The 13,612-nt window shown below is 36.4% G+C and overlaps 3 protein-coding genes across 9 annotated transcripts in view; all 3 read left to right on the top strand.

The window, feature by feature from the left end:
* The window catches only part of LOC127841953 (uncharacterized), a 237,060-nt gene that overhangs the window by 87,463 nt on the left and 135,985 nt on the right, over nt 1-13,612 (top strand). The window lies entirely within an intron of this gene.
* LOC127841945 (uncharacterized) overlaps nt 1-13,612 on the top strand; it is a 472,965-nt gene that overhangs the window by 58,012 nt on the left and 401,341 nt on the right. The window lies entirely within an intron of this gene.
* Nucleotides 1-13,612, top strand: part of LOC127841948 (uncharacterized) — a 167,785-nt gene that overhangs the window by 56,518 nt on the left and 97,655 nt on the right. The window lies entirely within an intron of this gene.

Raw genomic sequence — 13,612 nt, forward strand, 5'->3', positions numbered from 1 at the left:
ATTTTAACACATAATGTCATGGGTGCCTTAAACTGCAGCAGATGGCCAATATGCACTGCCAGCTCTCATTTAGAGGTTCAAGAGAATACAAAATTTTATATTTTGGGCAAAGAAATAAGTACTTTTGACTATTTTTATGGTGGCAATCAGGTGAAAAATGGAGGTTCATAACCGAGCGAAAGAAAAAATGCTCATGTTGGGGGTTTAGACCGGAAGGAAAGGTTAAAATGAACAAGGATACATATATTTAGGCAAGCATTATAGCTTAGCAATGAGGTTCCATGTACTAGCAGGGCAGAAAGGAGCTCAGATCAATGTAGGCTTCCTGAAAGGGGTTTCTAGTACTTCTTCTGGACACACAGCTTCACGCAGAATTCTCAACACAACAAAGATCATCGATCCATGTCACCTTTGTATGCAAGACACGCGAATAAGGTCATACTATTCCCTTACATCACTGAATGAGAGAATCATGTACAAATAAAAAACAAAAAACTGGTTGCTGAAAGTGCCAAATTTGGCAAAAAGATCCCACTTAGGTAAATGATGAAGGGGACACTTGCTGCAACAAATCCTATGTTTAAGTCCGACGCGACATCCTTTCAAGCCAGAACATTAACAGTAAGGCGCTATTGTGAGAAAACAATACCAAACACAAGCTAATTGTAGGGTTACAAGTAGCAAATTAACTCAGCTGTACTGCTACATTCTCAGGAACAGGATAACCTGTTAGAGTGCCACTTCCGCTGCCAGCAAGCACGAGCTTTACGTGTCGGGATGCGGAACTATAGATTCAAAACTGAACGGGGAATTCACAACGGCAAGGGTTTGAGTGACCACAAACCTGATTATGCAGCAGCATCATTTATGCTTACACTTAGCCATCAATAATTATGCATGCTTTATCTTAAAGCATTGAAATAGTACATGCATTTAATAAATTATAAGTATTATTAAAGCTCTGTGAATGGCTGCTTTGCTGCATCAATAATGCCCTCGGTATGCTTAATGTTGGCACCTATCGGCGTTAGTCACGGAGACATTGAATTCTAACACTTAAATGCTAAGTCAAAATACCCATAAGTTGAAAAATTTAGCCCTTAGCTATATAAAAATGAAAAAAAAACAATCATGCATTTAATGTACTTTTGCTTAAATCAGTGTCATATTTTATGCAGATGATATTTCAACCTATAGTAGTGATTAAAAGCTTGCATATTATATCTTCTATTCATATTGCACCAATATATTAAGGCTGGTCTGTCATTGCCTAAGCATCTGCTGGCATTGTCCCAATCTGTAAAAATGTCCGCCAAATTAGGCCCTGCATGCGGGGTGGTGAAATGGGGCTCTAAGCAATTTTGATAAAGTGTGTCAATCAAAGCAAATTAGTAAAAATATCAAAGATACAACAATAAGCTTCCAATAACTTTTTGTTGCGCAACAATAAAAGTGTGAAATCTTGAAAGCGCCTTGTCGCTCGGAGCCCCTTTATTTACCAGCAGCCAATGATATATTTTAACACATAATGTCATGGGTGCCTTTAAACTGCAGCAGATGGCCAATATGCACTGCCAGCTCTCATTTAGAGGTTCAAGAGAATACAAAATTTTATATTTGGGCAAGAAATAAGTACTTTTGACTATTTTATGGTGGCAATCAGGTGAAAATGGAGGTTCATAACCGAGCGAAAGAAAAAATGCTCATGTTGGGGGTTTAGACCGGAAGGAAAGGTTAAAATGAACAAGATACATATATTTAGGCAAGCATTATAAGCTTAGCAATGAGGTTCCATGTACTAGCAGGGCCAGAAAGGAGCTCAGATCAATGTAGGCTTCCTGAAAGGGGTTTCTAGTACTTCTTCTGGACACACAGCTTCACGCAGAATTCTCAACACAACAAATATCATCGATCCATGTCACCTTTGTATGCAAAGACACGCGAATAAGGTCAATACTTCCCTTACATCACTGAATGAGAGAATCATGTACCAAATAAAAAACAAACTGGTTGCTGAAAGTGCCAAATTTTGGCAAAAAGATCCCACTTAGGTAAATGATGAAGGGGACACTTGCTGCAACAATCCTATGTTTAAGTCCGACGCGACATCCTTCAAGCCAGAACATTAACAGTAAGCGCTATTGTGAGAAAACAATACCAACACAAGCTAATTGTAGGGTTACAAGTAGCAAATTAACTCAGCTGTACTGCATACATGCTCAGGAACAAGGATAAACCTGTTAAGTGCCAACTTCCGCTGCCAGCAAGCACGAGCTTTACGTGTCGGGATGCGGAACTATAGATTCAAACTGAACGGGGAATTGCACAACGGCAAGGGTTTGAGTGACCACAAACCTGATTATGGCAGTATTTCACACCTTAAGCATCATTAATATGCTTATTTGCTTGTGTACATGATAATAATTTAGTATTATTACCTGTTTTGCCATCAATAACCCTTATGCAGTGGCCCTCGGCTTAGTCGCAGACATTCCTCTACCTGAAAAAGTCAAAATACCCAATTGAAATAGATATAAATGAAAAAAACACATGCATTGTTGTATTTAAGTGTATTTATAAGAATAATATGTAGTGATAAGCTGTTATATTCATGATTGTACTAAATATGAAGGCTGGCTCAGCTAAGCATCTGCTGCACTGTCCAATCTGTAAAATGTCCGCCATTCCATATCGGTGAAATGGGGCTCTGTTTGAATGTTAATGCTTTACGCACAAGCTATTGTTGCGTTACTGGATCACGGAGACCCAGGCGTTGAATTCTGACATCATGTAGTACATTAATGCTACACGGTCAACCAATATGCCTTTGAACTTAAGTTGGAAAGCAATTTAGCCCTTATTCGGCTATATAAGGGTGGAGGGTCAACTTGAAAAACAACTATTTTGGGTCAAATCATCTGAATTCATGCATTTAATGCACTTATAATCTTCTCTTTTGCTAAGAAATGACCAAAAATCAGCTTTACCAGTCATATTTTGCACTTGCAGATGATATTTCATTTTTACCTAAAGTTAGTTTAAAGGAGAAATATTTTCTGATTAAAATGTGTTTTTCTTGCATATTATTATCTTCCTATTCATATTGCACCAATATATTAAGTTTGGCTGGATTATCTGTCCATTTGGCCATTTTATATCATATTTTCACACGCTGGTGTTTTCCGTCCGAAGAAGGCGATTTTAGGCCTGTTGGAGCTTAAATGTCCCTTTAAGATTTAAAGCTGTTGTGTTCAATATCTGCAACAAAATACCAAAACAAACCAAATGGATAGGCACCTGGGGCTTATGCGGGGTGGGAAAAGAATGAATTTGTTAGATATTTTCACTCTAAGCAATTTTGATAATGTCTTTTTAGTGTTTTTTTTTTAAAAAAACCCCAAAAATGTCAATTTCAAAGCAAAAAAAATCCAATTTCATCCAAACAATAAACAAATTAGTAAAAATGAAAGATCAAGATACTTTGAAGTGTAGAAATCAATAAGCTTCCAATAACTTTTTGTTGTGCAACAATAAAAGTGTGAAATCTTGAAGCGCCTTGTCGCTCGGAGCCCCTTTATTTTCCAGCAGCCAATGATATATTTTAACACATAATGTCATGGGTGCCTTTAAACTGCAGCAGATGGCCAATATGCACTGCCAGCTCTCATTTAGAGGTTCAAGAGAATACAAAATTTTATATTTTGGGCAAGAAATAAGTACTTTTGACTATTTTTATGGTGGCAATCAGGTGAAAATGGAGGTTCATAACCGAGTGAAAGAAAAAATGCTCATGTTGGGGGTTTAAACCGGAAGGAAAGGTTAAAATGAACAAGATACATATATTTAGGCAAGCATTATAAGCTTAGCAATGAGGTTCCATGTACTAGCAGGGCCAGAAAGGAGCTCAGATCAATGTAGGCTTCCTGAAAGGGGTTTCTAGTACTTCTTCTGGACACACAGCTTCATGCAGAATTCTCAGCACAACAAATATCATCGATCCATGTCACCTTTGTATGCAAAGACACGCGAATAAGGTCAATACTTCCCTTACATCACTGAATGAGAGAATCATGTACCAAATAAAAAACAAAACTGGTTGCTGAAAGTGCCAAATTTTGGCAAAAAAATCCCACTTAGGTAAATGATGAAGGGGACACTTGCTGCAACAATCCTATGTTTAAGTCCGACGCGACATCCTTTCAAGCCAGAACATTAACAGTAAGCACTATTGTGAGAAAACAATACCAAACACAAGCTAATTGTAGGGTTACAAGTAGCAAATTAACTCAGCTGTACTGCATACATGCTCAGGAACAAGGATAAACCTGTTAAGTGCCAACTTCCGCTGCCAGCAAAGCACGAGCTTTACGTGTCGGGATGCGGAACTATAGATTCAAACTGAACGGGGAATTGCACAACGGCAAGGGTTTGAGTGACCACAAACCTGATTATGGCAGTATTTCACACCTTAAGCATCATTAATATGCTTATTTGCTTGTGTACATGATAATAATTTAGTATTATTACCTGTTTTGCCATCAATAACCCTTATGCAGTGGCCCTCGGCTTAGTCGCAGACATTCCTCTACCTGAAAAAGTCAAAATACCCAATTGAAATAGATATAAAATGAAAAAAACACATGCATTTATGTATTTTAAGTGTATTTATAAGAATAATATGTAGTGATAAAGCTTGTTATATTCATGATTGTACTAAATATGAAGGCTGGCTCAGCTAAGCATCTGCTGCCACTGTCCAATCTGTAAAAATGTCCGCCATTCCATATCGGTGAAATGGGGCTCTGTTTGAATGTTAATGCTTTACGCACAAGCTATTGTTGCGTTACTGGATCACGGAGACCCAGGCGTTGAATTCTGACATCATGTAGTACATTAATGCTACACTGTCAACCAATATGAACTTAAGTTGGAAAGCAATTTAGCCCTTATTCGGCTATATAAGGGTGGAGCGTCAACTTGAAAAACAACTATTTTGGGTCAAATCATCTGAATTCATGCATTTAATGCACTTATAATCTTCTCTTTTGCTAAGAAATGACCAAAAATCAGCTTTACCAGTCATATTTTGCACTTGCAGATGATATTTCATTTTTACCTAAAGTTAGTTTAGAAGAAATATTTTCTGATTAAAATGTGTTTTTCTTGCATATTATTATCTTCCTATTCATATTGCACCAATATATTAAGTTTGGCTGGATTATCTGTCCATTTGGCCATTTTATATCATATTTTCACACGCTGGTGTTTTCCGTCCGAAGAAGGCGATTATAGGCCTGTTGAAGCTTAAATGTCCCTTTAAGATTTAAAGCTGTTGTGTTCAATATCTGCAACAAAATACCAAAACAAACCAAATGGATAGGCACCTGGGGCTTATGCGGGGTGGGAAAAGAATGAATTTGTTAGATATTTTCACTCTAAGCAATTTTGATAATGTCTTTTTAGTGTTTTTTTTTTTAAATAACCCCAAAAATGTCAATTTCAAAGCAAAAAAAAAATCCAATTTCATCCAAAACAATAAACAAATTAGTAAAAATGAAAGATCAAAGATACTTTGAAGTGTAGAAATCAATAAGCTTCCAATAACTTTTTGTTGCGCAACAATAAAAGTGTGAAATCTTGAAAGCGCCTTGTCGCTCGGAGCCCCTTTATTTAGCAGCAGCCAATGATATATTTTAACACATAATGTCATGGGTGCCTTTAAACTGCAGCAGATGGCCAATATGCACTGCCAGCTCTCATTTAGAGGTTCAAGAGAATACAAAATTTTATATTTTGGGCAAGAAATAAGTACTTTTGACTATTTTTATGGTGGCAATCAGGTGAAAATGGAGGTTCATAACCGAGCGAAAGAAAAAATGCTCATGTTGGGGGTTTAGACCGGAAGGAAAGGTTAAAATGAACAAGATACATATATTTAGGCCAGCATTATAAGCTTAGCAATGAGGTTCCATGTACTAGCAGGGCCAGAAAGGAGCTCAGATCAATGTAGGCTTCCTGAAAGGGGTTTCTAGTACTTCTTCTGGACACACAGCTTCACGCAGAATTCTCAACACAACAAATATCATCGATCCATGTCACCTTTGTATGCAAAGACACGCGAATAAGGTCAATACTTCCCTTACATCACTGAATGAGAGAATCATGTACCAAATAAAAAACAAAACTGGTTGCTGAAAGTGCCAAATTTTGGCAAAAAGATCCCACTTAGGTAAATGATGAAGGGGACACTTGCTGCAACAATCCTATGTTTAAGTCCGACGCGACATCCTTTCAAGCCAGAACATTAACAGTAAGCGCTATTGTGAGAAAACAATACCAAACACAAGCTAATTGTAGGGTTACAAGTAGCAAATTAACTCAGCTGTACTGCATACATGCTCAGGAACAAGGATAAACCTGTTAAGTGCCAACTTCCGCTGCCAGCAAAGCACGAGCTTTACGTGTCGGGATGCGGAACTATAGATTCAAACTGAACGGGGAATTGCACAACGGCAAGGGTTTGAGTGACCACAAACCTGATTATGGCAGTATTTCACACCTTAAGCATCATTAATATGCTTATTTGCTTGTGTACATGATAATAATTTAGTATTATTACCTGTTTTGCCATCAATAACCCTTATGCAGTGGCCCTCGGCTTAGTCGCAGACATTCCTCTACCTGAAAAAGTCAAAATACCCAATTGAAATAGATATAAAATGAAAAAAACACATGCATTTATGTATTTTAAGTGTATTTATAAGAATAATATGTAGTGATAAAGCTTGTTATATTCATGATTGTACTAAATATGAAGGCTGGCTCAGCTAAGCATCTGCTGCACTGTCCAATCTGTAAAAATGTCCGCCATTCCATATCGGTGAAATGGGGCTCTGTTTGAATGTTAATGCTTTACGCACAAGCTATTGTTGCGTTACTGGATCACGGAGACCCAGGCGTTGAATTCTGACATCATGTAGTACATTAATGCTACACGGTCAACCAATATGCCTTTGAACTTAAGTTGGAAAGCAATTTAGCCCTTATTCGGCTATATAAGGGTGGAGGGTCAACTTGAAAAACAACTATTTTGAGTCAAATCATCTGAATTCATGCATTTAATGCACTTATAATCTTCTCTTTTGCTAAGAAATGACCAAAAATCAGCTTTACCAGTCATATTTTGCACTTGCAGATGATATTTCATTTTTACCTAAAGTTAGTTTATAAAGGAGAAATATTTTCTGATTAAAATGTGTTTTTCTTGCATATTATTATCTTCCTATTCATATTGCACCAATATATTAAGTTTGGCTGGATTATCTGTCCATTTGGCCATTTTATATCATATTTTCACACGCTGGTGTTTTCCGTCCGAAGAAGGCGATTTTAGGCCTGTTGGAGCTTAAATGTCCCTTTAAGATTTAAAGCTGTTGTGTTCAATATCTGCAACAAAATACCAAACAAACCAAATGGATAGGCACCTGGGGCTTATGCGGGGTGGGAAAAGAATGAATTTGTTAGATATTTTCACTCTTAGCAATTTTGATAATGTCTTTTTAGTGTTTTTTTTTTTAAATAACCCCCAAAAATGTAAATTTCAAAGCAAAAAAAAATCCAATTTCATCCAAAACAATAAACAAATTAGTAAAAATGAAAGATCAAAGATACTTTGAAGAGTAGAAATCAATAAGCTTCCAATAACTTTTTGTTGCGCAACAATAAAAGTGTGAAATCTTGAAAGCACCTTGTCGCTCGGAGCCCCTTTATTTACCAGCAGCCAATGATATATTTTAACACATAATGTCATGGGTGCCTTTAAACTGCAGCAGATGGCCAATATGCACTGCCAGCTCTCATTTAGAGGTTCAAGAGAATACAAAATTTTATATTTTGGGCAAGAAATAAGTACTTTTGACTATTTTTATGGTGGCAATCAGGTGAAAATGGAGGTTCATAACCGAGCGAAAGAAAAAATGCTCATGTTGGGGGTTTAGACCGGAAGGAAAGGTTAAAATGAACAAGATACATATATTTAGGCAAGCATTATAAGCTTAGCAATGAGGTTCCATGTACTAGCAGGGCCAGAAAGGAGCTCAGATCAATGTAGGCTTCCTGAAAGGGGTTTCTAGTACTTCTTCTGGACACACAGCTTCACGCAGAATTCTCAACACAACAAATATCATCGATCCATGTCACCTTTGTATGCAAAGACACGCGAATAAGGTCAATACTTCCCTTACATCACTGAATGAGAGAATCATGTACCAAATAAAAAACAAAACTGGTTGCTGAAAGTGCCAAATTTTGGCAAAAAGATCCCACTTAGGTAAATGATGAAGGGGACACTTGCTGCAACAATCCTATGTTTAAGTGTGACGCGACATCCTTTCAAGCCAGAACATTAACAGTAAGCGCTATTGTGAGAAAACAATACCAAACACAAGCTAATTGTAGGGTTACAAGTAGCAAATTAACTCAGCTGTACTGCATACATGCTCAGGAACAAGGATAAACCTGTTAAGTGCCAACTTCCGCTGCCAGCAAAGGACGAGCTTTACGTGTCGGGATGCGGAACTATAGATTCAAACTGAACGGGGAATTGCACAACGGCAAGGGTTTGAGTGACCACAAACCTGATTATGGCAGTATTTCACACCTTAAGCATCATTAATATGCTTATTTGCATGTGTACATGATAATAATTTAGTATTATTACCTGTTTTGCCATCAATAACCCTTATGCAGTGGCCCTCGGCTTAGTCGCAGACATTCCTCTACCTGAAAAAGTCAAAATACCCAATTGAAATAGATATAAAATGAAAAAAACACATGCATTTATGTATTTTAAGTGTATTTATAAGAATAATATGTAGTGATAAAGCTTGTTATATTCATGATTGTACTAAATATGAAGGCTGGCTCAGCTAAGCATCTGCTGCACTGTCCAATCTGTAAAAATGTCCGCCATTCCATATCGGTGAAATGGGGCTCTGTTTGAATGTTAATGCTTTACGCACAAGCTATTGTTGCGTTACTGGATCACGGAGACCCAGGCATTGAATTCTGACATCATGTAGTACATTAATGCTACACGGTCAACCAATATGCCTTTGAACTTTAGTTGGAAAGCAATTTAGCCCTTATTCGGCTATATAAGGGTGGAGGATCAACTTGAAAAACAACTATTTTGGGTCAAATCATCTGAATTCATGCATTTAATGCACTTATAATCTTCTCTTTTGCTAAGAAATGACCAAAAATCAGCTTTACCAGTCATATTTTGCACTTGCAGATGATATTTCATTTTTACCTAAAGTTAGTTTAAAAGGAAAAATATTTTCTGATTAAAATGTGTTTTTCTTGCATATTATTATCTTCCTATTCATATTGCACCAATATATTAAGTTTGGCTGGATTATCTGTCCATTTGGCCATTTTATATCATATTTTCACACGCTGGTGTTTTCCGTCGAAGAAGGCGATATTAGGCCTGTTGGAGCTTAAATGTCCCTTTAAGATTTAAAGCTGTTGTGTTCAATATCTGCAACAAAATACCAAAACAAACCAAATGGATAGGCACCTGGGGCTTATGCGGGGTGGGAAAAGAATGAATTTGTTAGATATTTTCACTCTTAGCAATTTTGATAATGTCTTTTTAGTGTTTTTTTTTTTAAATAACCCCAAAAATGTAAATTTCAAAGCAAAAAAAAATCCAATTTCATCCAAAACAATAAACAAATTAGTAAAAATGAAAGATCAAAGATACTTTGAAGTGTAGAAATCAATAAGCTTCCAATAACTTTTTGTTGCGCAACAATAAAAGTGTGAAATCTTGAAAGCGCCTTGTCGCTCGCAGCCCCTTTATTTACCAGCAGCCAATGATATATTTTAACACATAATGTCATGGGTGCCTTTAAACTGCAGCAGATGGCCAATATGCACTGCCAGCTCTCATTTAGAGGTTCAAGAGAATACAAAATTTTATATTTTGGGCAAGAAATAAGTACTTTTGACTATTTTTATGGTGGCAATCAGGTGAAAATGGAGGTTCATAACCGAGCGAAAGAAAAAATGCTCATGTTGGGGGTTTAGACCGGAAGGAAAGGTTAAAATGAACAAGATACATATATTTAGGCAAGCATTATAAGCTTAGCAATGAGGTTCCATGTACTAGCAGGGCCAGAAAGGAGCTCAGATCAATGTAGGCTTCCTGAAAGGGGTTTCTAGTACTTCTTCTGGACACACAGCTTCACGCAGAATTCTCAACACAACAAATATCATCGATCCATGTCACCTTTGTATGCAAAGACACGCGAATAAGGTCAATACTTCCCTTACATCACTGAATGAGAGAATCATGTACCAAATAAAAAACAAAACTGGTTGCTGAAAGTGACAAATATTGGCAAAAAGATCCCACTTAGGTAAATGATGAAGGGGACACTTGCTGCAACAATCCTATGTTTAAGTCCGACGCGACATCCTTTCAAGCCAGAACATTAACAGTAAGCGCTATTGTGAGAAAACAATACCAAACACAAGCTAATTGTAGGGTTACAAGTAGCAAATTAACTCAGCTGTACTGCATACATGCTCAGGAACAAGGATAAACCTGTTAAGTGCCAACTTCCGCTGCCAGCAAAGCACGACCTTTACGTGTCGGGATGCGGAACTATAGATTCAAACTGAACGGGGAATTGCACAACGGCTAGGGTTTGAGTGACCACAAACCTGATTATGGCAGTATTTCACACCTTAAGCATCATTAATATGCTTATTTGCTTGTGTACATGATAATAATTTAGTATTATTACCTGTTTTGCCATCAATAACCCTTATGCAGTGGCCCTCGGCTTAGTCGCAGACATTCCTCTACCTGAAAAAGTCAAAATACCCAATTGAAATAGATATAAAATGAAAAAAACACATGCATTTATGTATTTTAAGTGTATTTATAAGAATAATATGTAGTGATAAAGCTTGTTATATTCATGATTGTACTAAATATGAAGGCTGGCTCAGCTAAGCATCTGCTGCACTGTCCAATCTGTAAAAATGTCCGCCATTCCATATCGGTGAAATGGGGCTCTGTTTGAATGTTAATGCTTTACGCACAAGCTATTGTTGCGTTACTGGATCACGGAGACCCAGGCGTTGAATTCTGACATCATGTAGTACATTAATGCTACACGGTCAACCAATATGCCTTTGAACTTAAGTTGGAAAGCAATTTAGCCCTTATTCGGCTATATAAGGGTGGAGGGTCAACTTGAAAAACAACTATTTTGGGTCAAATCATCTGAATTCATGCATTTAATGCACTTATAATCTTCTCTTTTGCTAAGAAATGACCAAAAATCAGCTTTACCAGTCATATTTTGCACTTGCAGATGATATTTCATTTTTACCTAAAGTTAGTTTAGGTTACAATATACAAAAGATTTCCTTAACAAATTCAATGTAAAATCAACAACTTCAATGAAAAATAAAGTCAAACTTTTGCACGTAGACACCCCCATACCCATACCTTTTCTTAAAGAGCATGCCAAGCCGAATGGATTTAAACAATAAAAAAGATAGGTCATGCAGTATGTAAGAAAGAACTCGACGCGAATCAACGGTCACTGTTTTAAGGCCACCTTTTTACCGGCTGATCTCCAGTTGATGAGGGTTTCCCGCCATCTGTCAAAATCTCATGTAGTCTCCAACCTATAAGCAAAACACTGAATTTGTAGTATACAACAATGTTTTCCCTACCACATGCACACAGAAATATTCAAAAATAAAGTCATGGCAAGTGCACATACAGAGAATTGTGTCTTCAAATAAATGACGTTCCATTTTTTAGAGGGTATAGCATTGAACACCAAAATGATTTAGTATATTGTAACCTAAAGGAGAAATATTTTCTGATTAAAATGTGTTTTTCTTGCATATTATTATCTTCCTATTCATATTGCACCAATATATTAAGTTTGGCTGGATTATCTGTCCATTTGGCCATTTTATATCATATTTTCACACGCTGGTGTTTTCCGTCCGAAGAAGGCGATTATAGGCCTGTTGAAGCTTAAATGTCCCTTTAAGATTTAAAGCTGTTGTGTTCAATATCTGCAACAAAATACCAAAACAAACCAAATGGATAGGCACCTGGGGCTTATGCGGGGTGGGAAAAGAATGAATTTGTTAGATATTTTCACTCAGAGCAATTTTGATAATGTCTTTTTAGTGTTTTTTTTTTTTAAATAACCCCAAAAATGTCAATTTCAAAGCAAAAAAAAATCCAATTTCATCCAAAACAATAAACAAATTAGTAAAAATGAAAGATCAAAGATACTTTGAAGTGTAGAAATCAATAAGCTTCCAATAACTTTTTGTTGCGCAACAATAAAAGTGTGAAATCCTGAAAGCGCCTTGTCGCTCGGAGCCCCTTTATTTACCAGCAGCCAATGATATATTTTAACACATAATGTCATGGGTGCCTTTAAACTGCAGCAGATGGCCAATATGCACTGCCAGCTCTCATTTAGAGGTTCAAGAGAATACAAAATTTTATATTTTGGGCAAGAAATAAGTACTTTTGACTATTTTTATGGTGGCAATCAGGTGAAAATGGAGGTTCATAACCGAGCGAAAGAAAAAATGCTCATGTTGGGGGTTTAGACCGGAAGGAAAGGTTAAAATGAACAAGATACATATATTTAGGCAAGCATTATAAGCTTAGCAATGAGGTTCCATGTACTAGCAGGGCCCAGAAAGGAGCTCAGATCAATGTAGGCTTCCTGAAAGGGGTTTCTAGTACTTCTTCTGGACACACAGCTTCACGCAGAATTCTCAACACAACAAATATCATCGATCCATGTCACCTTTGTATGCAAAGACACGCGAATAAGGTCAATACTTCCCTAACATCACTGAATGAGAGAATCATGTACCAAATAAAAAACAAAACTGGTTGCTGAAAGTGCCAAATTTTGGCAAAAAGATCCCACTTAGGTAAATGATGAAGGGAACACCTAAATGATTTAGTATATTGTAACCTTAAGAGCAAAGGTTAAAATACACTAAAGTGTTAAATCGATGAAAAAAGGTTACATTATACTATAAAAACAAACACTCAGGAATCCGAGTTAAAATAAATTAATTATGATAACCTACAAGTAAACATCTTATTATTCATAAACTTGGTCCAATTTGCTACTATAAATAACAAACTTTAACCGATATTTCATCCTGCATGTTTTATGGTTTTCACACACCCTATTAGGTGTAATTTATTGTTGTTTCCTGTAAGTGACGTGACTATGTTATTATGTTATACAAACTGTATTTGCTCATTCTATTCACATGTTGTGAATATGTGCATATTGAAAATAAACTAATAAATAAAGTCACAAAATAAACATATGCATGCATTTACAAACGAACCTTATGTTAACAATTTCATATTGTATTTTACAAAAGTGAAGCTTTAGTTTGTATTGTTTAATTATTTATGTTATATCAACATGTGAGGTGACATTTAACACTTATTTATTGTACAAGTAAAATGTTATAAACTGTTTTATTTTAACGTTCCTCTCAAAAGAAGACTAAGAGCATTAAATGA

This window comes from Dreissena polymorpha, chromosome 8 (genome assembly GCF_020536995.1).
Source record: "Dreissena polymorpha isolate Duluth1 chromosome 8, UMN_Dpol_1.0, whole genome shotgun sequence".
Classification (NCBI taxonomy): Eukaryota; Metazoa; Mollusca; class Bivalvia; order Myida; family Dreissenidae; genus Dreissena; species Dreissena polymorpha.